Raw genomic sequence first — 23,601 nt, 5'->3', positions numbered from 1 at the left:
AGTAGTTCATGGATTCCTAAGGATGAAAAGCAAATCTGTTGATGACAGGCTAAGATTTGTTATGGGGCTATGGGTCTGCTTACCGCAGTCTTGGGCCTACCTGTACACTCAGGCAACATTCACTGTACTCATTATACACACTGCTTTCTTCTTGGGAAAAAAAAAAAAAAAGGCAACGGTAACTTATCTGTAATAGTGATCACATCATTTCTTTTCATAATATCTTAAAATATTGCCACAATACAGGTCTCTTTTCTTGCCTGTGCCTTGGATATGAATCCAATACAGGCCAATCAGATGTTATGTTCGTAGATATTCTTGATCATCTCTTAGCTTTCATTACTGAACCTAATAGCACAAGCCATATCTGTAAATTCATTTGCATTGAATAAAAGAAAACAAGAAAAAGTTGGGGAAATTAAATCCCAGCAAAATCAAACAGCTTGCATAGTGTAGTGCCTAGAACATTTTGTGTTGGCCTTGTGCATGGAGATTTGAGAATGCAGCAGTTATTCCATGTCGTTCAGCAATTTCCTGTATGAGTCAGTACAGAGGTATTTATCCCCACGGAACTTGCAGAAACCTGAGTTTTTCAATCACTTGAAACTGAAGAGGACGATGCACATGAGATTATAAACTCTCTAAGTATGCTCTATGGTGTGGTCCATAGCCTTGAACTAGTCTTTAGTGTCTGGGAAGTGTTCAGTGGCCCTTCCAGCCAGCCTGTAAGGTCATTAAGTTCCCTGTGCTTTTGATTCAGTTTGTTTAGACCTGACTAGGGTGGTTTTTCTAACTCTACTTTCTGTGATTACATTAGAAAAATGAGTTTCTCATTCATAAGGCCAAATTTCCATTAGGCCAAATTTCACTTTCACTTTGGAGAAATGAGGTTGTGCTATTTCTAGCATCCTCAGGAAAATTTGGGCTCACCTGCCTGCAAACACCACTGAAATTAACTTCCAGCAGTTGTCTTCAGAGCTTACACATTCATTAAAGTTTGCAAAACATTTACTTTGTCAATGTAGCTTTTTAAGTAGAGAAACTATACATACATATAAATACTAGATCAGACTTCTTCTCCCTAGTACACATCACCTTGTACAAATGCATTTTTGTTCTTGTCTGTGGCTCCTACAAATTGCAATAGTGTGGACAGCAACAGCTCCTTACTGTGATCAAGGAGTCTTAGATTTATTTATTTATTTATTTATTTATTTATTTTCTGAAGTTCACAAAGTACTCCCTAATCTTGGAATGCAGGCTACAGGTTCCTTTGGATCAAATGATTGTTGCTATAGTTCAACTAAACAGGGCATCAGGAGCAATTTGAGAGAAAAGTACTTCCAAACGTTCTTAGAATTTGTTCTATAATTACTGGTGGAGGTTACACAAGGTAATGCACAACTACAATGGGAGATGTGAATCCATCTATCTGGTGTTAATAAACTTTGTCTCTAAAATCCGAATTTGTGGTAGAAAAAATCCATAGCTCAATTGGTTTTCATTTTTCCTTATCGTATATTACCCTCTAGTGGCTGAGTCTTTGAGCAACATCTAAAGCAAAGACGAGAAGTTAACTGTTTTCATGCAGTGTCTTTTATCTGAGCATACATGACTACTGCACTCTAGATATGTTTTACTTATTTTTTAAACTTTCCTCAAAACAGAAAAAATGTGAAAACAATCCCAAACAGCTAATCTTTGCAGGAAATAAATGTGAGAAAAAGTATCATCTTGCCAAAGCTGAAAAAATGGTCTTCAACATGTAAGGAAGAAGAGAGTGCTTGAGCCTGTTGATTAAACACATCCCTTGTTTTTCCCTGTTCAGGCACAAATTTCCAGACTCAGACTCTGAATGTAATTTCTATTCCCCCCACACCACGTGCGTGTTGCAGAATTTTACCAAATGTGCAGTAAAAACTTTTGCAAGGTATGAACAGTCACAATGGGTACTTCAGTTTTGACTGCTTTAGCCTTTTGAATTGGTCTGGTTTGGTTTCGTTGGTGGGTTTTTCTTTTGTTAACGAGAGATTCTAACCCTTGGAGATCTGGAGAAAAAAATGGGTTGATGCAGGATTGCATGGGGCAGCCTTTCTCTCTGGCAAGCCGGCAGCCTTTCTCTCTGGCAAGCCAAATGGCCTGGGGGAGCCAGCCTCAGAAAAAGGGGGCCCTTAGCCCCCCCAGTCCTCCTCTTTCCTCCACGTGAGAGCATCTTCCAGGCCTCTCCCAACACAGCCGCCTTTGGCCTCGCATGGGCCACTCCATCACAGAGCCTTGCTGAGGTCACAGTGGCCACCACTGCCCCACCTTTGCCCTGGGCCCTATAAAACAGGCCCCCTGCAGCTGGCCCGCCACATGCTCAGCTACTCGGTCCTCTGAGAGCCAGCATATGTGGCAGGAAGAAGGCCAGAGAAGAAGCAAGGCGAGTGGCAGCCCTCCTCGGTGTGAGGACGGTGATGCGGTCCGAGGAAGCACCAAGAAGGATGGCAGCTAACGAAAGGAAGATGCGTCATGGGCAGAGGGACAGCACCTCTGGCACAAAAGACACCAGTGCCTGAGGGACCTCTTGTGCCTGGCCCACAGAAACGTATCAGCAATATCATTGGCACTGCAGCGTCGCTGGGAACAGGCCAGCCCCTTAGATATAGAGCGACAGGGGGCCTAGGCCTAACCAGTGGTGCAGTGGTGGTGTGGAGCGAAGGCGGGAGTGTGAGACAGACAGCCATGGGGAGCAGAGGCGTGCCTATTGTCCAGAATACAGCGTGGGTCCCAGCCATGGCCACAAAACAGATGGCAGCATCAAACCCATGCATGAAAATCTAGCGGAGAGTGGCATGGGACCAAGGCATGGAACTGGATGACCCCCTGGTTCGGCACCCTGGCCTGAAAATATTCCTGATGGAAGGTGTCCTGTGTGGGCAGTCCCGGGCAAGGACTGGCTTGTCCTGCCTAACACCTTGGAGCACATGCAGCTGGGTCCACAAGAAGCGGTGGAGGAACTGATGGAATTGGATCAACCTCGGCCAGATCAGACCTGGGACTATCCCAGCAAGTCTTTGTTCTGTGCCATCAGAGAACACCAACAGCTTCGCAGCAGGGCCCAGTGAGCTCCCTACTCATCGTCACTCAGGTTCCATCCTAAGCATTAGCTTGGAGCCACCAAACACTCGGCAATAAAGACCTCTTGCCAATTCTTAGGGGTTGTGTGAGTGCTTCTTTCCCATCTGCCAGCCCTTGTGTGAGAGGAGGCAGCCCTTCTGCACAGAGCCTCAAGGAAGAGCATGAGAGGACCCAGCTCCCTTTGGGCTGCTTAAAATAGACTGAGGGGTGAAAACAGTAGTGTGTAAACAATTATAAGTGGCTGATTTCTTATATTAAGAGTGAGTTTCTATATCTGAGTAATTGGTAACGACAGACATGGAGAAGACTGAGGTACTCAGCAACTTCTTTTCCTGTGTCTGCACTGGTAGATGGGCTTCCCAAGTCTTTCATTTCCCTGAACCCATAGATGGAGGCTGGGGAGCAAAGTCCCACCCGCTGTAAGTGAAGAGCAGGTTCGAGACCACCTGATGAATCTAAACATGTACAAGTCTATGGGACCTGATGACACGAATCCCAGGGTCCTGAGGGAACTGGCTGATGGAATTGCCAAGCCTCTCTCCATCACAGTTGAAAAGTCCTGGCATTCAGGCGATGTCCCTGGTGAGTGGAAAAATGGAAACATCATGCCCCAGCTCTTCAACAATTAAAACAAAGAATTGAACAAAGAGCACTTCTCTTCAACAATTAAAACAATTAGGAGACATTTCTTCTCAGAAAGAGAGGTCAGGCATTGGAATGGGTTGCCCAGGGAAGTGGTGGAGTCACCGTCCCTGGGTGTTCAAGACAAGGTTGGACATGGTGCTTAGGGACATGGTTTAGTGGGTGACATTGGTGGTAGGGGGACAGTTGGACCAGATGATCATGAAGATTTTTTCCAACCTTAATTTTTCTATGATTCTATAAAAACATTCCCTAAAAATTTATAAAGTCATATTTTTATCTTCTCTGACAGCTTTCTGGTCTAGGTGATGAATAGGAAAGGAAAAAAAGCAACAAGTTTAAATATCAAAAACTTAGGAAAGGAGGAGTGTATTAAAAACTTCCCCTTTTGCACATGGTTGTCATGAAGGAACAATTATTTAAGGTTCCTATGGAATAAAATTGTTTAAATTTCAGCTTCTATTTCTAATTTCAAATTATTTTAAGGGTTTTGGAAGGATTTATATAACCTAAATTGACCAGTATGTGTATCTCAAGGGATTAGCCAATGTAATCACTAAAATGTCTTGCATTGTTCAGTTTGTTCATTCTCAATAATCATTCTAAATTTATCAGTCAGAACAGTGTGTCTATTATTATTAACAAATTAACAGGCTCTCATCAGTTTAATTGCAGTTAAACCAAGGAAATAAATCTCAGAACAATTAGGTAACTTTTCACACTTCTATTAGTTAGGAAGAAATAGAGAGGCAGAGACTCAAATGCGTATTTCCTTCAGAACAATTAAATTGTATATTTCTCCACCTTTGGTTACATTAGAAATTTGCAGTGCGTACTCATGATGTGCTGTTTACAGTGCCACAGTTAATCAGTTATGTGATAATAGCTCTGTTCTGACAGGATGATTTACATAAATAACCAACTTGGTTATAATTATGAATATAAGAACAGAACATTCAATTTGAAATTATATCACTGCAGTCTGATTCGCTTGTTTGTTGTAACTAACCGAAAAAAATCAATCAAATTTGTATACCTGTCCAGGAGTTACATGTTCCATGAAATATATTTAATGACACTATTTTCCTTTAGCAAATATTTCCATAAGAATTACATCAAAGCAAACTCAGCAGGCATTATTGATGAAGCCTTATCAATTTAACAATGAATATTATTGAAAATTCATTCAGGATTTACTGGAGCTTGGAACTCCAAGAATTTGGATATTAAATTGATCACAAAACCATTCCCAAAGTATGATCAGGTCAATACTTGTTTGTAACTGCTTTTTCTGCCCACCCAAAGGTGCATTCCTGTAGTGACAGCACACTCTATGAGTTTCCTCAGACACATTACCTTTTCCTACCTACATATTTTTCTAGTCAAACATGAAAATTCTAGCTATTTTTTCAAAGGACAAGTGCTACACTGTGTACTCATTTTTTCCATCAGAGCAATCCTAGTTAGCAATATAGCACTTCTAGATGAGTTGAATCTAATAGTAACACTATTAGTATTAACTTGTACTAATGGTAGTGATATTCAGGATCATGTAACTACTTAAGAGGAGCTTTTCTTGTTCATCTGTAGCTTAACAGAGACGAGGCAGTGCAAGGTTCCTTGAGTCCCCCCTACCACCCTAAAAGCAGAGCTTTTGCTAAGGTGTTTTTGAAGCTTCTACAGGACACCAGTGCGACCTGTCCTGTCCTTATTGCTAAAAAGTGCAGTGCTCTGGAACCAGATGGGGAATTTCCAGTAACTTCTGTTACACAGCAGCAGTTCTACTTCCATTTTCAAGGGTCCTGTTATCATTAGTACTTTCTAAGCCCTTTGTGATCAGGACAAAGTGTTAATAATAGGACAAGTGCTAGGATAGGCAAAACAAGGCTTAATATTAGGTTCAAAAGACTTGAACATGAGGAAAGCAAAGGAGGCATCATTCCAGACTTACTTTATACTTCTTACATATGCAGAAAGAGTCCCAAGGGCTCTTATAATGGGACCAGGAAAAAACCTCCCAGGTACAAGTGACAGTGCTGAGAAATTAGGGTAAGCTTGACTGTGCCATGCTTAGTCTAGTATTAAACAGAGACCATCTCTCATAACACGTGGGATGACACATCCTATGGTATTAACATAGATGAGGGTTAATCTTGCAAAACTGAAATGAACACTCCAAGTCAAGTCACTGAAGAAAAGATTGCCAGTTCAAAATTCCTGAGATATATTGTATGTCAAGGACTCAAATCTTTCAAGGTGCCTGTGTGTCATAGTTTGTACTTATCTCTGTGATTTGTAAGTTCTTAAGCTTTCTTACATTTTAGCTAGTTTCTTTTTTTGGCCTACGTGGAAGAGTCAAAGCAATAGAAAAAAAGTAATGAAAAGCTCCCCGTCTTTGTATCCTCCTTCTTTTGTCATGCCTAACCTGGTGCCTGATCAAATTAAGTACAGAATTCTAATAAATGATGGAACTTCTCACATGTCTCTTTATCTCACCTCTTAGCTTTTCTGCTGTGTCATAAGGAATTAATTAGTTCTGCTAAGTTAAGAATAAAGGCACATCCTCTCTAGGGTTTTAGATGAGGCTTTCTGTGGTGTTTAGTTCAGGTGACAGCTTGGGTGAAAAGAAATTGTCTCAGTTCCTCGCTGCAAAGAATAACCACATGATATTTTGAATATTGGGATATCTGAAGTATTTTTATATGTTAAAGGAGGAAAAATTCCAGGGCTGCTGAGAATATGAAACTGCTGAGAGTATCACCATAAGGTTCAAACTTTTCCACCCACAATAAGGCTGGTCAGTGCTAGTACAGAAGAGCCCTGAACTCTGTTTTTTACTATCCCTTTTGATTTCAGCCTTAGGAGCAGTGAGGGAATTACCACTAAAACTCTAGAACCATAAAACTTAACATCCTAGTGACCACCAAGTTTAGATTCTGCTCATAAGACCATTTTGGTGTAACCTTTGGTGTAACTTCAGTAAAGACTATTATTTCTCAGAAACTGAATTATTTTCAAGTAAAATCCTTCTCTTTGAATCTCTTGTATCTTGCCTTACCTTGCTTTGTCTTATGTGAAGGCTGCTTTGTTAGCCTCCTTCCAAGGCTCAGAGATAACAGGACACAGGTGCTCACAGCCCATTCCTAGCTGAAACACCTTCCTAAACACACCGTTTTTGTTGGAAGGTATAAATTACTGTGGTGAGGAGCTTAGTAGAGCAAGGGAAAGTTTAAAAATTAGTGCGTGTTGTTTTGGCTCTGTTGGGACTCTTAAAAATGCTCAAGTCTATGTGTGTTATTACTCTGATGCTCTCTGGTAAGACAAGAATATGGTAAATTCCTTAGATTCATGTTTAAAGCTACCTCTTCCTAGCAAGTAGAGTAGAAATCTCTGGATATAAGCAATTAAACAAAAAAGTTGAGGTGTACTTGAACTTATCTAAGTACCTGTAGTTTCTCATGATTATACATTTTTGAAAGAAGTGGATCTTTCTTTCTTATGGATCTCCAAACCGTGAAGTTTAAGTCAGGCTGGATATCCTGAGAGATCTAACTTTCTTATGGTATGTCTTTTTGTTTGTTTGTTTTTACATTTGCGAGTGATTTGAGGATTAGAGAACAAGTGGAGTGGGGGCCCTCATCTTTTAAAGTGAATTCAAAAATATTGCTTATGTCCACCTGAATGTTTCTGGCTAAGGTCGTGGTGACAGCTATTACATCTTCACAGACAAGTTCCTTGTTCTCACAGAATGTTATTCCTCAACAAACCACATGTACAGTGTAAATACATTATACTTCCCTTTAATTTTCCAACCTAATTAAAGAAATAAACATTTGCTTCCTGGCAGGCTACCTTCTTTTGTTAACTCTTTTGCAACCTATAGTGTATATGAAAATACATATTTAATGAAGTTGCCACTGTAGCAAACAAAAGCATCATAAACAAGACTGCTGTTTGAGCCTACAAATAATTTAGGAAGCATGTGATGAAACACTTTCACTCCTTGAAAATATTCCTACCAGCTCCTAAACTCTGTTATCTCATGATTTCAAAGGCAAAAACTCAATAGTTAAAAGCTGCAGAATTTAGTCAAAGGTAAGGGGGAGGGGAAATAGATGAGAATAACATGGATGTTCCTGTGTGTTCACTGATGCATTATTGTGTCGTGAAGGTCATCACACTTCTGGGTCCCAGCACTGCTGAATGCTGCTAAGTGTCTTTGAGACGAGGCTTCAGAAATGCCTTAGTAGTGCTCTGTGCCTGTGGCCTGCTCATCACCTTGATTAGCTAAACACAGAACAAAGATAATGATCTGTCAGACATCTTTAATCAAAGCTCTTACACACAGTTTGTTCCCTGTCAAACTTAAAATGCAATTAGGTTTTGGCTTTAGCAGCCTGTCAGCTGCAGCCAGATTGGGCACATCAGTGCAAACAGTGCTTTCTTCCTAAGTCTGAGTACTTCATTTCTGAAAGGAACTATCTCAGCCAGTCCAGGCACATCTACCACTTTGAACGTGTAAAGGAAATGTCCCAGATACCTTCTAAAAAGCTAAAGCTTTATATAAAGACTGCCAGTCAAATCCTGCTTTGTGCCACCTGTGATGGTGGCTCTTCTGGTTTGTGTTTAATGTATCAGTGTAAGGTTGCAGCCAGTTACTCGATTTACTAAATGCTGCCTGTCTGTGGGCTGAACAACAAATCTGAAGATATTTCCTTGTCTATTCCTACATCCGTGTAGGGTGACCAGGAGGCCTGCTGCTTGGCATTTGTTGCATGGGGAGCTTGTGCCAGACTCTTGAGAGTGGCTTTTGGTCAATTCTGACCTCTACTACCCCAGAGGAAAGTAGAAGAGGCTGCTGTCCTCTGAGATGAGTTTTTAGGGGATCAAGAACTAGACTATACTGATGTGTTTTTATTTCAGTGGACTTTTCCCAAACTATGCAGAGATGCAGTTGGAAGCAGAACCTGTCTGCACAGGAGGCTGACTTAGGCTTGTTTAAATAGATATGCTGGCCACCTATTCCTATGCTACTCAAAACCTTGCCTGTGATAGGTTAAGGTCCAGCTCATGAAGCCACTTCGATGGGAAGATCTGCAAGGGAATATTTCAAGTGGCATCTTCTTTCACCTCAGGTCAGTATCCTGCTCCAGCATCCGACACGTGACGCAGTGAGGAGCTGAAGCACAGTCATGCTGAGTCATGATGGAGACCCATCTCATCAGCTCTGCTCGTCTCTAACATGAATGCAGCAGGATCGTGTGAATGGTATCCAGCCCTCAAAATGAGAAAATCTATGCCTTTGTAAGAAAATGCAGAAATTAGGGAAGATTTCCTTTTGGGGCTTGTAGGAAGAATATTGGAAAATAAAACTGCAGCTTTTCTCTCAGCATCAAAATGAAATATTTTTCTACCCTTCATTTGTCTCATCAAATAGAACCTTCTTAATTTCTAGGTCATCTCTCATAGCTTCAGTTTAATAGCTTTAAAATAAATTTTTGCTTTGTCTTCAAAATGAAGAAGTTCCTACATTGTTTTTAGGATTTTTGTTTCCCAGCAGAAATCCAACAGAGGCATCCAGAAATCTGCTGAGACCAAGTTCAGCACAGCAGTAGTGCTGATGAAACTGGAAGTTCATCCAGAATTCAGGAGCCAGCTAGAAAGTCTTGATTTACTAGAAAGTTTAACTCGTGTGAACAAAGTACTGGTTTGTTGCTATTTGTCAGGAGCTTCTGCCTCACAGCCTGAAATGGAGGTGCTGGCAGTCATCCAGATTGCTGTAAGGCCTAGGTAATAATCTGACCTTGTTCTGTGGGTATTTAATAGCTGGATTGCCTGTCACAGCTTGAAACGGATTCCATCTGCACTTGACTGCAATAAACCTAAGTGCCAAATACAAAAGAGCAGAAGAAAATGAAACTGGTTCAGCTGACTGTTTGATTCATTCTTTAAAAGTTTATGTAAACCCTGTTTGACATCTCTATTCCTGCTCATGCTCAAGTCTATTGCAAAGGCAGAGGGGAGGAAAAAAGGATTCAAGTGTTACTTCATGGAACTTGTTCTTCTGTTGTTGGAAAAGGGAGCATTTGAGCAATTTTCCTTAATTCTGCAAATATAATGTAGCATCAGAAGTTAAAATAAAAGGAAGAATATGAAAACTCCAATTAAGTGCATCTTGGAGAAGTCTTGAAGACTTCTTGTAGTAAGAAGGAATTCTCCATATGAAATGCCCGTACTGCCAGGCAAAGTGTTGCCTGCTTTTCCATAGAGGCTGCCTTGCTGTGGTGACAAGTATTCCAACAGGGTCTCTTGCTCATACTCAGCTGCATTTTTCTGCCCATGCTTTGTGTTGGTAAGGAGCAAGGGTGGGGGCATTTTAGAAATGTTTCTAGGGTGCTGTGTCCTTCCAACAAGGCTGAATGGATTGGTTTGTTATCTCCAGTAAGATGACACCAAAAAAGTGCTACTGTTTACAACTGGGCATGTAACTTAAGTCCCCCTGTCAGACTTGGTCTTGGTTATTTTCTTGAACACAATTCCCGATTTGTTTTGACAACCACCTCTTATTTATTACAATGTATCTATTCAATGGGAAAACAAACAAACAAACAAACAAACAAAACACAACAAAAACAATCAATCAAACAAACAAAAACAACCAACCAAACAAACAAACAAACAAAAAAAAACTTTGACTCTCTCAAGAGAAGAGGTTCCCTTGCTTAACTCTGTTTCTTAATTTCTTAGCCATAAAATGCCCTAAGAAAATCTCGGGAACCCCTGGGCTAAGCGATAGCTCTGCTGTTTTTATGTGGAAACAAGCGTGCTTCTATTGCTATAACCACATCCATACCAAGCAGATTTCAATCATGTCAGCCCTGCAGCTTCTGCAGATGGGGATTTGGTTTTGTACCGTCTTGCTTAGTTCTTATTCCTAAAGGCAGCTATCCACAGCACACCAGGTTCACAATGATGCTGCTTCTGCAGGCCTCCTGCTTTGCTAAATACAACATAGAGATTGTTGGTGTCTGCTAAGTAAACAATGAAAGATAAACAGAATAGAGAACTCGTTTCCTGACTCAGCTGTATTGGTAGCAAGACTAAAACACATTAAAATACTGCCACAGAATGGTGGAACAAGGTAATTTTATTGCTCATTTATGGAGAGCCAGAGCAATTTCAGAAGTGTGGGTACTGCATGAGTAATTACTTGCCTTTTGAGCACTGAGACATTTACTTGATAAGAACGTGGATAATTTTTCTTCATGCTTAGTAGCTTCAGAAACAGTGTCTGAAGAACCTCAGACAGATTCAAGTTCCTTTGCCTGCCTGACAAATTGATCAAAATTCAGTGCTTGTAGAAGCTTTGGAGATATTCTCCCATACCAGCTGTTGCATCTGAGGGACTAATGAAATCTAACCACAGTATAAATACTTCTAGAGTTGAGTTGTTAACAGCATTTTTGTAAGTTAGAAAATAAATTCCAAGCCTTCTAAACTTGCTGGTAGTTGGGCAGATTTGGAGTTACCCGAAATTTGAACGTGATACTCAGGTTTCTGCTTAAGACAATCTTGAACTAAACTGTCAGAGCTACTAAGAAAAACACAGAATACAGATATTGTCTAGAGATGGGATGTCCTTCAGCACTTCATGAAATCCTTACAAAACTACTAAACACAATAGTAGGGTCTGTGTCATTCAAGGTTTGGTTCAGCCCTGGGAAAGTGCACCGGTTTGATTTTTAGGCCATAATTCCAAATTAGGGATGTGCAAATGTTTAAACTTGGCTTCATTTAAACATGGTAAGAAACAAGAGAAGGCTTGAGGGAACAGACTTGCACTCTGGCAATGCTTCCCTTCCGTCCTTTACCCACTTTATGGCAAGACAGTCATGTCTGTAATGCGAAGTAAATGCGGCTTTAACAAAATGCCTTGTTATTCTGATATTTTTACAGAATCACAGAATCACAGAATTTTCTAGGTTGGAAGAGACCTCAAGATCATCAAGTCCAACCTCTGACCTAACACTAACAGTCCCCACTAAACCATATCCCTAAGCTCTACATCTAAACGTCTTTTAAAGACCTCCAGGGATGGTGACTCCACCACTTCCCTGGGCAGCCCGTTCCAGTGTCTAACAACCCTTTTGGTAAAGAAGTTCTTCCTAACATCCAACCTAAAACTCCCCTGGCGCAACTTAAGCCCATTCCCCCTTGTCCTGTCACCAGGCACGTGGGAGAACAGGCCAACCCCCACCTCGCTACAGCCTCCCTTGAGGTACCTGTAGAGAGCGATAAGGTCACCCCTGAGCCTCCTTTTCTCCAGGCTGAACAAGCCCAGCTCCCTCAGCCGCTCCTCGTAAGACTTGTTCTCTAGGCCCCTCACCAGCCTCATTGCCCTTCTCTGGACTCGCTCAAGGACCTCCATGTCCTTCTTGTAGCGAGGGGCCCAAAACTGAACACAGTACTCGAGGTGCGGCCTCACCAGAGCCGAGTACAGGGGGACAATCACCTCCCTGGCCCTGCTGGCCACACTGTTTCTTATACAGGGCAGGATGCTGTTGGCCTTCTTGGCCACCTGAGCACACTGCTGGCTCATATTCAGCCGACTATCAACCATCACTCCCAGGTCCTTCTCTGCCTGGCAGCTCTCCAACCACTCATCTCCCAGCCTGTAGCGCTGCTTGGGGTTATTGCGCCCCAGGTGCAGGACCCGGCACTTGGCCTTGTTGAACTTCATGCAGTTGACCTCAGCCCATCGGTCCAGCCTCTCCAGATCCTCCTGCAGAGCCTTCCTACCCTCAAGCAGATCGACACACGCACCTAACTTGGTGTCATCTGCAAACTTACTGAGGGTGCACTCAATGCCCTCATCTAGATCATCAATGAAGATATTGAAGAGGACCGGCCCCAGCACCAAGGCCTGGGGAACGCCACTAGTGACCGGCCTCCAACTGGATTTGACTCCATTTACCACGACTCTTTGGGCCTGGCTATCCAGCCAGTTTCTAACCCAATGAAGCGTGCGCCAGTCCAAGCCAAGAGCAGCCAATTTCTTGAGGAGAATGCTGTGGGAAATGGTGTCAAAAGCCTTGCCGAAGTCAAGGTAGACCACATCCACAGCCTTTCCCTCATCCACCCAGCGCGTCACTTTGTCATAGAAGGAGATCAGGTTCGTCAAGCAGGACCTGCCCTTCATAAACCCATGCTGACTTTAAAGCTCGTTTGGATCATTGCACCTATTAATCAAGGATGCTGGGGCAAGGAGGGTGTGTAATGCTGATGTCTGAACCCTGTGGGACCTACAAAGAAAGCAAAGTTGAGACTGAAAACTGTGGTTCAGGATACATTGTGCTTTGGAGTATCATCTCTAAGGTGGAAAAGTTTGCTTCTTAGCCCACAGATGTCAAATTTCATGACAAAGAGCTTGTTTCACCATCTGTATTTGAAACAAGGCTCCAGAGAAATGAGAGCTGTTTTCAATGAAAAGGGTACCTTTCTTATAATTCTTAAAAGATAATATGGAATTTTTGTTCACCTCCAGATTATACCATTCCTCTATTCTAAATATGGGTTTGCATGTGTTTTTTCCTCAGACCACACCGCTCTTGTGAAAACTGTCTAACTTTCAAAGACTACAGAGAGAACATTGCAGAACTGAGAATCTGATTTGGGAATACTATGTCAGTGGTGTTCTGACAGTGTTTTAACAAGGGGATCCACAAAACAGTTCTCTTTTAGCAGCAGCGAAACCTCTAGGGAAACTTGTGGGTATATGTCTACCAAGATGAAAGATAGATTGAGATTCATGGTAAGATTGTAGAATACGAAATATGATTGTGGTGTGTTTGTGATACATTTCTACTGTTCGTTGGGTGATTAAAAAAACACAACAACAACAAAAACAAACAACAAGCTTCTAACAGAGATCAACAAAATGGTTTAGAAAGCAAGTAAGAGTGAATCTTTCTTTTTGGATTTTTTAACTAAAGGGATGAATCATGAATTTGTGAATTTGTAGCAGAAATGTAGGAGAGCCCTCCACTATGCACTACTTGAGTACATTAAGAACAAGCCCTTGCAGATGAAAAATAACAAATCAAAGATTTTGGGAAGATGCTGCATTCAGGAGATATGTTTTGTTATGACTGCCACAACAGGGATGTAACTCAAATGTCTGAGGCTGAAATGAAAATCCACAATCTGGACTGCATGGGGGATGTCTTACCTGCTGCAGGAGCAGCCTTCCAGCCAAACACCCCAGCTACTCTCACCCTGCCTAGAGGCAGCCACACACAGTCACCAGCTGGTTTACTGCTGGCCTCAGAACATCTGTCCTGCTTTCAGCCATCCCCTGGCACCTGTGTTTTAGGGAGAGAATATTGTATAGGTTCTGTCCATACACCATCTCAGTTAATGAAGAAATTCTCTGGAAGGATGCTGGGATGCTGGTTATGCCTATAATCTCTTGATTTGTTCCCTTCAAAGCACCACTTAGCAGTGTGTGAGAGAAATTAACTTCAGAATATATAGTTGGTGTTAAGCCAGTTAATGGGATAAGGTTCAGAGAGGACTTTTCAGTGAGATTTGGTAAAGGACTTTGGTAGTTTTCTGCTTATTTCTGGCACTGGAAGATGTGGTCCCTTTTTTCAGGTGTTTGATCTCCGAAATTCTTTAGAAGTAAAGGGACCACAGAATGCTCCTTACAATGTCCATGGTCTTTCCTGCTGTGTTACTCTGAGACGCTGGTTTTGTAAGCTTTGATTTAAAGGTATTCAGAGGAGCATCCCATAGCTCAGGAAGGGGCTTTTCAGGGAATGCTCTGGCCTAAGACCCTTGTGTGGTGGTGATGATGGGGAATTAATCTTGGTGGTCCAGGTTTCTCTCTCTCTCTCTCTCTCTCTTTTTTTTTTTTTTTTTTTTTTTTTTTTTTTTTTTTTCCAGGGATTGTTCCTTGGGACAAGAAGTATGGACATACCAGCTCTTTTACCGTTACTGAAATGCTTCATCTTTCTTTTCAAAGTATCATCACCTTTTTAACTTGAATCTGCTACTGTGGAAAATGAAAGAGGAAGAATATTGCCCCAGTGAGTTTCCCCATCTCATACCCCTTTTAGTCTTGGAGGAGGTCTCTTGAGGTCATGGGACTGAAGCTACTGGGGACATTTTTCACTCACCCACAATATAGGAAGTTCAGTGTGTAAGGATTACATTGCTTTCTTATTTAGATACTCTAGTCTTTAATTACATCATAGTTTTGCTGTTACTGAAGCAAGAGTTTTGATGTTCATGAAGTCACTCAAAGTGGAATAAATGGGCACAGACATCAGAGAAGCTATAGCATTTCACATCACTGTGTCCCCAAACACTGCTTTCCCCAACTCTGAGGGGATTTCACTTCCATGGTTATTCTGTCATTGGCTTCATCCCTGCAAATTCTACATTTGCTGAGACACAGGATCAGGCTGAAGAGGACCTGTGGATGTGGAGTGGAGGAACCCCTCCACTACCGAGCAGGGGGCCACCGCTGTAGCAGAATGGCTGTGAGGAGTTCAGATGACTGCAAGCTGTCTGCAAGCCAGGCTCTGCTGGAGATCCACCTTGCTGTGTTTTGCAACCTTTCTGTGAACTTGAGACTGCTTCAGCCCCCCAGCAGCGTACTGCTGTAAAATAGAACAATCCTGCTTTTCTCCACATTCTGTCCTTGTTCCCAACGATATGCTTGTTGTGCTGGGCACTGTTTTATTGGCCTGCCCTGAAAATAAGGGAGGTGGGTGATGAGCAAGGAGGAGCAGTACATCCAGCAGGAAGGGCTTGTAAATACACCCAGAGAAAAACAAAGTCTCCCATGTTCTGCCTGGGGTCCTCGGCAGCTTTTTGACAGGGCTTTGACCTGCACTGTGGAGGAGTGCCAGGATGGTACATCACAGCACTGCACTGGGGATGTGGGTGCAGCTGGCCAGAGGTGTCTGATTCAGCCAAAAACATGAACTGGGAATAAGGAGAAATAACAAAAGGGAAGTAGACTGGAAAAAAAAGAATTGACTGTACATTTTTTTAGGAATCTCTTCAGTGTTCATTAATTCTGAGATGAATTGTGATCATTAGTTTTGCAAGTGAGATCACCCATGATATGAGTCTTTAACGGGGATTTATGTAGCAGAAAGTAGACTGAAACTACTCAAATTTTCTGTGAAGGTAGCAATTAAAGATCAGTGGCTTTCAGTCACTGGATAGTAAGGCTGGAACTGAATTTCTGATTCATAGGTAAAAAACTCACTGTCAACCTCTGGAAATTCTTTATACACATTTTTTCCCCCATTTTTCCATCATTTCTCTAAACAAAAGACTGACCTTGTAGTTAAAGCACGTGGCAGAATATGTTTGTATTACTTCAGTCAGGTAACTTAATCCTTCACTGTATTAACTTCTCAATATCAAATGCAAAGATCTTGAGTTCCATAGGAACAGTCAAGACTATGAATGTGAAATTATCTGAGGGAAGGTAAAAATGCTTAAAATGATGTTATAAAGAAGTAATGGCACTTGCAAAATGCCAGGTTGAAAGGGGAATTTGTGTTAGGTAATACTTCTTTCTTGTGCTCGTGTTCTTCGTAGACTGAGCTTTGCCAGTCCGTTTGCCTTGTGCATACCTGGATGCCGTGCTCCGTGTCTAAAGAATGTGGATTATAGCACTATATAATACTTCCTACTGTCTTTTGCTTTCATGTTACCTAACACAGCTCAAAATCACATTAGCTGGTATTTTTTCTACTCCAAATATCTGCCACGTGTTTTTTATATTTGTCTTCTTCCTTGCCTTTTCTTTTCTCCCTTCCTTTTTCTTCTCCCCTCCTCTCCCTTCTAATCTTCGCTTTAGCTTTTTCTCCTCAAAACTCATACAATGGTGAGATAAAATCTAATTGTGGTTTTACAATGTGATGGTTCGGTTCCTGGGAAAATAGCATTCACTAATAAAAAAAGTCTTCACATTTAATTTGCCTAGCAGACAGCACTAGTAGTAGGAGAAAAGGCAGTGTGATGCAGAGACCAACACAACTCTTAGTACAGACTACTGTGTTCCAGTCCACAGCAAATGAATTTGTTCAGAAGTTCCTAATTTTTTTAATACTAGACTCAATTTGCACTAGTTCTCCAGTTCTAAAGTTTTCAGCTTGAACAATTCTTCATTTCCCGTAATTAGATCTTATTTTAAATCCATTGGCAAGATTTGGTTTTGATATCATCTTATGTCATTGTATACTTGCATTGGTCACATGGGCTTTGTTGGCACACTAGAAGTGAGAATTTTAGTCACATTGGAAAATACATTAATTGCCCAATTTGAGTTTGTCACAAATGCATTTGAAATTTGATTCTAGCAGTCTGATGTCAGCAGTACTCTCAAATTTTAATGAGATCTAGATTTAGTGAAAGCATTCATAAAGAAAGTTCAGATAAATTGCAAGTTCTTGTGAACTTTTGAAAATCACTTTGATAATTTGGGATCTTAAATGCTGTAGATGATTCCTTGATTAAAAAAGGCATAGAACCAAAACCTATAATTAAATATGGGGATAGGTCAGAATTGGTTATAAGATGCACAATTGGTTTGTATAACATCCACTCAGTTTGTATAACATCCACACAATTCAAGTGAAACATTTCATTCATCTGTGTTTTATAATCTACAAAGCAGAAGAGGTTCTGCTGAAGTGCACTTGAAGGAAGTGGGCAGGAAGGGAGCCAAAAGGGATAAGACTCTGTGGTGGGGAAGTTCAGAAATCCAGCTGTAATTCTTGAGGATGAAACTCGTTTTGTTCGTGATGAGGCGGATGCGGAGGAGAGTGAGAGGCAATGACTAACAGGTAGTGGTGGCTACTGGGGAGCTACCACCAGGGAAGAAGGAGGATGGGGACGGTGGTGGGCAGGAGCAGAAGGCTGAGACGGAATGACCCTAAACATGGTCCACAGTTTTTGGAGCAGGTTTGTGTCAGAAACAAGAAAGGGACAGGAGGCTTCTGGTGATCAGTGTGAATCCAGAGTCAGCAAGTAGGGACAAATCACTACATAAGGTGTGTGCCATGTGCCATCCCATTTGCACAGGTGCTCGCCCTCCCTAGTTCTCACTGAGTCTTCCTTTACCTTGTCTGTGGGCATCCGAAGGCTCCTGATGGTGGCAATGAGTGGGACAGTAGGACTTCTGTATTTCCAGTTTTGGTTTTTATGAGTACTGAAGAGAACTCACAGAATAGCCACAAAAATTACTGAAATTGCAAGTCAGTTACTAAGATGTGAATGAAAGCCCAGAAGAACAACTTCCATTACAAGGGCAGTGGGATGGATATGGGATGGTATGAAAATCAAACAGCTCCATAGCTGATGTGAATACTACTCAAGAAACTTGTATCAGAGTATTTGTGCTCTTCTGTGAATTCAGAAATTCTGTTAAAAATATTCATACAGTATATTCCAATGTTTTATTTTGCCAACAGCTGATAAGAAATTTTGAGATGTGTCCATTTATCATTTATTTTTATTTGACAGTACTTGGAGTATGAAATTAAGAATGTCCTTCTTTGTACTTAATCTCCACTGAGCAATCAGAAGCTCTTTAGTTTCTACTGCCAGTTCAGAAGTAACATCCCTAGATACTAGGAGTTCAGTCCTGACCCAGTGAAATGAACACAATTTTTTCATTAAGTTAAGTATCCTGTAATTTCAATGGACCAGTGATATAATTTTAGTTTTTGAGCACCTAAAAACTATCAGCCAAATTCTGACTCCAAAGAAGTCAGTGTAAAGTCACCATCCATAGTTACAGGACCATGTATCAACATGAAAAATGTGACAAGAATTGATTGGTTATGTCCAATATAGCATGTTAGGATAAGCATTAAAAATGATATTTGAAAGGTCCTTGTCAGAAAATGAAGACCAGCTTTATCATTTTTGTACAGATGACACTGATTTCCAGTGTGATTTAACTAAATATATAAAACTTTAATAAATAAATAACAAAATACTTTTATTTTAAATTACTTTTTAACTTTTTATTACTTTAAAATAAAATAATAAAAACTTTAATAAATAAAACTATAAAGAGCAACTGATTAACTGGTCAGATGGAGAAGATATACACACAGCTTGGTATATTTATAGAGAATTTGTGTGTGTTCTGCGCTTTAAGAATGATATGTCTATATTGTCAGAAGATGCTTGGGTTTGTGTTTTAAAATAATATGTAAAGTGTTTTTTTTCTTATGCAATGTTTAGTGTTTCTGATGAATTTTGAGTTTGCCATTCAGACCCAGTACAGAAACACAATAGGATACCACACAACCCTATTCCACTGGCAGGAGCTGATGACAAAATAGTAGCACTGACTGCATCAGAGCCTGCATTTTCTTTCCCTTATGTACAGAGGAATAATGTGCGGAGCTGTGTCTGTAGCAGAAGCTGGTGAAACCCTTCTCCACCAACTTGTGGGCAGGAACGCTTCTACCAGGTGACTTACGGAGATATTAATTTCAGGATTGTTCACAGTCTGGCCTTTATATTTCATTGAATCGAATTACCTGCCGGTCCCTACCATAATGTATTTTGTTCTTTTTATTTACTGGATCTAAAGGTCTTGAAATTTTCTCTCTATCGTCCAGCTGGTAGATACATGGAGATACCCTTCACTCCATCAGCTGGCCCACTGTGACAGCAATATCCTTGACTCAGTTTTCATACTTTTGGGGTATGACCTACAGACTGTCAGTTCTGGCTCTGGAGATGATTTGGAAGAAGAAACATCACTTAAGAAAGAACACTTGGTAAATTTCTTTCCTTTTTTTTTTTTTTTTTTTTCATTTTTATTTTTGTCATACAACAAAAATTTTCTGTCTGAGAGACACATGTCAGGTACATCAAGGGGAGAACTTCCAAGTTTCTCTGAGCTCTTCCTTTAGTTTGGGAAGCTGCTGAGATATTGTGGTGTGGGGGAGGAGGGGGCAGAATCCATCTGCGCATGTGTGAACCCACTGCTTCAAGTGTAACAACTGTGCTGCTCTTAATGCTCATATGACTGTTATGACAGCTCACTTTCCTGTGACAATAAGGAACCAGTTTCAGGCTTCTTGGTTTTGTGGTCAAGTTAGATCTTACAGACCATCCTGGGGGAAGTACTACAGCAAATACAGACTTATGTCTTCTTTGAAAGGTTTACTATTCTATTACATAATGAAAGAGCTCCACTTCTGACTCATTGTGTTGTTTTATTTCCCCTAATATGTAAATGAAACCACAGAGTTGTTTTGACTGGAGCTGGTTATTACATCCCTAGATAACCCATCAGCAACTGGCAGCTTTGCTGAACTAAAGCTGAGGATATGTAAATTAGTGACTGCATACTCCACCTCTGGCTGCTCTCAGAAGGAAACAGAGATGTGTTTAACATAACAAAATTCTTTGTATTTCAAAACAGCTATATTGAAAACTAGAACTGAGGAAATTGTGAATGCATGAGAAAGAAGACACTATTTTGAAATAAAATGCAGTGCCCTGCAGTGGCAGGTAGTCCAGAATGGCCAGTTTTAATCTGTAAAGTTCTTTTATCTTGTGGTGAGTGAGGTGTATGTGAGCAGCACAAACCTGACTGTGTTCCTGGAGGAATTTGCAGTGAATACTCAAAGTAATCTCAGGACAGAGGAGGCTGTGACTCCCACAAATTAGCTGGAGCAGGAGGAGTAATGGAGTTGTCATGCACCATGTGATGAAGAATGACATTGGACACGACACCACATCCAGCCAGCACACTGCTATCTGCTTATGTAAATCCTCTTTAGATTTCTGACAAGGGTCACCACAGATGCTAGCACATACACCCTGCTGATGGTCAATAGAAACATGCAAAGCACAACAGCCAGAGCATCACAAGAAGCTTAAGCTTTCTAATGGGATATTACTTATCCCTGTGCCCTATACATGTGCTCTGATCAGTAAGCAATGCCAGTGAAATCCTACAGGGACTTAGGTCAGATTCTCAGCCTGTGGGACTCATACTGCCATAGCTCTGCAGTACCACTGTCTGTTCATCTCATGCAAGATTCTTTTTTTGTTTGTTTGTTTGTTTGTTTGTTTGTTTTCCTTTTCTGTAAAAGACAGTTTCTGCCAGCCGATTTGACCTCAGAGGACGAATCGTAACAAGCAAGTAGCTATGTCAAGGGGAGGCAGTAGCTCCAGCTGGGCTGGCTTTCATCATGACTGAGGTCAACAGAAACTTGAACTTCTGTGCCAAGCCTGGGTAGGAGGTAGCCTCTGATCTGAAGATTATAGTAAAGGTCAAAGGCTGCCAGATGTTACTGGCAGTGCCTTGTGCCATCCCGGGGTTCCTGTTACATCTCTGATGCAGGAACCCTCCCACGTGGTCATGGGGCTGGTCTGAGCTACCAAACAAAAGGCACAGAAAGGGAGTTGCCAGCAGACACTGTAGTTTCATACTACATGAACAGTGCTTTCTCCTATAAGGAGAACCATTTATTACAATTTCTTAAGTTGAAGTAAAGAGGATTTTTTTAAGCTCTGACCAGGATCTCTTTTTCAACTGAATAAATCATTTTTTTTAAAGAGAAGTTGCTTTAAATTTTCCTTTCTAAATGCAGATGTGCTGAAATCATTAGTGAAGAGCATTAAACTTATTTACCCACTGCTGTTTTACAGTGAAATATATGAAATATATTTTTATATTTTTATATGCAGCGTGAAATGGAGTTGAAGATCCTCTAGGAAACGCTTGTGGTTAAGTATTTGAAACATGAAGCAAAATACATAACTGTATGCAGTTGTATATAGGTTATGTACCACTGCCTTGTCTATATTGCATATTTTTTATGTGCCGCTAATGGAAATATACCTGTGTTCTTTCTACTATATTTCTGACTTGCTTGCAAGCAATCCTGAATCAAGTCTTAGGAAAAACTTGAGCAATTAACAGTAAGGAAAGGGCAGTGTAAACGTATTCCCCCTTCATGAAATGGTAATTATAGTATTGTCACAAGGTAAGTTCATGACTTCTAGGGATTTTAATTCTGACTCTTTTCTCAAACCCTTGGCTGTGCACCATCACCTGCTGTCTAGCAGTTGTGAATAAACTTTGCCATCAGTTATTTATAACTCTGTAACAGATTAGATAGTTCCTGTTTTCTTAATACAACATGCTTTGTTGCAGAGTTGACTTCTATAGAAAGCTGTGTGGTGACTGTAGGAATATGGCTGTCTCATACCACATCCCATGTCTGTGGTGTTTCTGCCAGCTGGCTCATGGAGCAGTGCCAGGCTCATGATGCTGACCACAACCTGCAATGTGTCTTGAAGTTCCCTGCAGATTGTGGACCAATGTCTTCTTCCATGAGGCTGCTCATAGTTAAGTCCTATGTCCTCTAAATTCAGCTGGTTGAACACGCACACACAAAAGCAGAAAGCAGAATTTCTCATGCTAAGGATAATATTTGATCAATGCTGTTTTACTGCAAAATTTTTATCCCACCTGATCTATCTACACCATTAAGTCATCTATACTGGACTGCAGTCTGTACTGAAAGTGGTTTTCTGCTGGACTGTGTAAACATGATAGACATCTTGTTTGCTTTGGGCAAACAACAGTTCCTTAGTCAAAGGGATTTATTGTTAGGATTATCAGACTAAAGTTCTCTGAACTGATTTTCATTCTCAGAATTCTCAGATGTATAGGTAGAGGGAATTGACACAACATCTAAAACTGATATTCTTATTACATATTCACACAAGCATTGCATAGGAATAGTAATGATTAACTTGTGAGGTAGTCAGGTGTGTGTGTGACACCTGACCACAGAAGAGATTCTGCAATGCAGGGTTTTCTCCTGCTGTTTCTCACTTGAGTTAGAAATTCCATTACTAATTGGCAGATAGCACAGCTTTGGCTCACCATATTAGAGGAGTTTACATTTTGGAATATCATGAATGCAAGCAAGCTCTTTGCTCAGTCATCTGAAGTAAGACAAACAATAAATACTAGGTTTAGTGTTTTCTTATAGTGTTTCCTTACACTAGCTGTTACCACGGAAAGGAAGTAGTATTGTTTGTGGCTGGAACCCACATTTGTCTGACTTTCTAATGTCGGGGAAAGATTTAGTGGTGGTAGGGAGAAACTCCACGTTGCACTTGTTACGTCAATACCTGTTGTGTAACTTTATTTAGCTTTGCACAGAGGAATTGAATTTGCATTTTGAGTGCTCTGAGGAGCATGCTAGGGGATTTTGCCTATGGAAAGAGGCAATATACAAAGCCAGTTAAAGCTGTAAGGTAAAAAATGGAGTGATGCACTTTTGACTAAAAAGCTTCTAAGTTGAGTGGATTTTGGTGGCCAGTGAATCTTTGTTCTGCAACTCTGCACTGTGGGGTTGAAGACTGAATCTAATTCACACCCTTTTATTTCTTCTCTAGCCCACCAAGCAAAGACTGTCCCCCAAAACTCCCATGGTTAAGCTGCAGGGCTGAGCAGAGTTAGGAAGTGATAAGGAGTGTCAACAATGCGTGATAGCTGCAGGGATTCTTTGCTAAATGAGATAACATCCCCTTCTCCCTGTAACCTAGAAGGTTCTGGTTTCATTAACCTTATGATTTCTGCCTTATGACAAGAGCAGAACCCAGTAGCGATTGTCCTCTTTGGGATCTGGGGGAGATGGACACAGCCACTTCTGTTCACTAGGTTAGATTCTAAATGGTCTGCCTTTCAAACACAGGATTGAATGAGCACTTGTATGTGCAAACAGCAGTCAGCTTTAACATGAACTGAGTATTGATAGCCCACAG

At 41.0% G+C, this 23,601-nt stretch overlaps 1 protein-coding gene across 5 annotated transcripts in view; it reads left to right on the top strand.

The window, feature by feature from the left end:
• IL12B (interleukin 12B) overlaps positions 1-23,601 on the top strand; it is a 76,287-nt gene that overhangs the window by 27,912 nt on the left and 24,774 nt on the right. For 4 of the 5 annotated variants that reach the window (XM_035338897.1, XM_035338891.1, XM_035338892.1 and 1 more), the window contains exons 1-2: positions 18,891-19,270; positions 19,422-19,583. The exons of the other annotated variant lie outside the window; for it this stretch is intronic. The gene's annotated coding sequence lies outside the window, so the exon portion shown is untranslated. Of the gene's footprint in view, positions 1-18,890; positions 19,271-19,421; positions 19,584-23,601 lie in introns of those variants that run through there. 5 annotated transcript variants of the gene reach the window in all.

Source organism: Oxyura jamaicensis, chromosome 13 (assembly GCF_011077185.1).
Source record: "Oxyura jamaicensis isolate SHBP4307 breed ruddy duck chromosome 13, BPBGC_Ojam_1.0, whole genome shotgun sequence".
Classification (NCBI taxonomy): Eukaryota; Metazoa; Chordata; class Aves; order Anseriformes; family Anatidae; genus Oxyura; species Oxyura jamaicensis.
This window is presented reverse-complemented; position numbering and strand designations above follow the sequence as displayed.